The sequence below is a fragment of the Palaemon carinicauda genome, chromosome 25 (genome assembly GCF_036898095.1).
Source record: "Palaemon carinicauda isolate YSFRI2023 chromosome 25, ASM3689809v2, whole genome shotgun sequence".
In the NCBI taxonomy this organism is placed as follows: Eukaryota; Metazoa; Arthropoda; class Malacostraca; order Decapoda; family Palaemonidae; genus Palaemon; species Palaemon carinicauda.
Genome location: NC_090749.1, coordinates 14000309 through 14001167, shown reverse-complemented (window position 1 = coordinate 14001167; position 859 = coordinate 14000309). Strand labels below are relative to the sequence as shown.

Below are 859 nucleotides of genomic sequence, written 5' to 3'. Positions count from 1 at the left end.
CTGCGCCACTCTGCTTCTGGTTATAATCAGGGCGTTTTTACTTGGAAGTGACGTCTTTCTATTTCTCAGTAAAATACTGTTGTAGCAGAGCGTGGTTTCGATCCACGGACCTCTGGGTTATGGGCCCAGCACGCTTCCACTGCGCCACTCTGCCTCTGGTTATAATCAGAGCATTTTTACTTTGAAGTGACGTCTTTTTATTTCTCAGTAAAATACTGTTGTAGCAGAGCGTGGTTTCAATCCACGGACCTCTGGGTTATGGGCCCAGCACGCTTCCACTGCGCCACTCTGCTTGTGGTTATAATCAGGCCATTTTTACTTTGAAGTGACGTCTTTTTATTTCTCAGTAAAATACTGTTGTAGCAGAGCGTGGTTTCGATCCACGGACCTCTGGGTTATGGACCCAGCACGCTTCCACTGTGCCACTCTGCTCCTGGTTATAATCAGGGCGTTTTTACTTGGAAGTGACGTCTTTCTATTTCTCAGTAAAATACTGTTGTAGCAGAGCGTGGTTTCGATCCACGGACCTCTGGGTTATGGGCCCAGCACGCTTCCACTGCGCCACTCTGCTTCTGGTTATAATCAGAGCATTTTTACTTTGAAGTGACGTCTTTTTACTTCTCAGTAAAATACTGTTGTAGCAGAGCATGGTTTCGATCCACGGACCTCTGGATTATGGGCCCAGCACGCTTCCACTACGCCACTCTGCTTCTGGTTATAATCAGAGCATTTTTACTTTGAAGTGACGTCTTTTTTTTCTCAGTAAAATACTGTTGTAGCAGAGCGTGGTTTCGATCCACGGACCCCTGGGTTATGGGCCCAGCACGCTTCCACTGCGCCACTCTGCTTCTGGTTATAA

General features: G+C 47.0%; 1 non-coding gene across 1 annotated transcript; it reads right to left on the bottom strand.

Moving 5' to 3' along the window:
- Window positions 1-82: 82 nt before the first annotated feature.
- On the bottom strand, window positions 83-154 carry TRNAM-CAU (transfer RNA methionine (anticodon CAU)). Its single transcript has one exon. It is a non-coding gene; the product is annotated as a tRNA-Met (tRNA).
- Window positions 155-859: the final 705 nt, after the last annotated feature.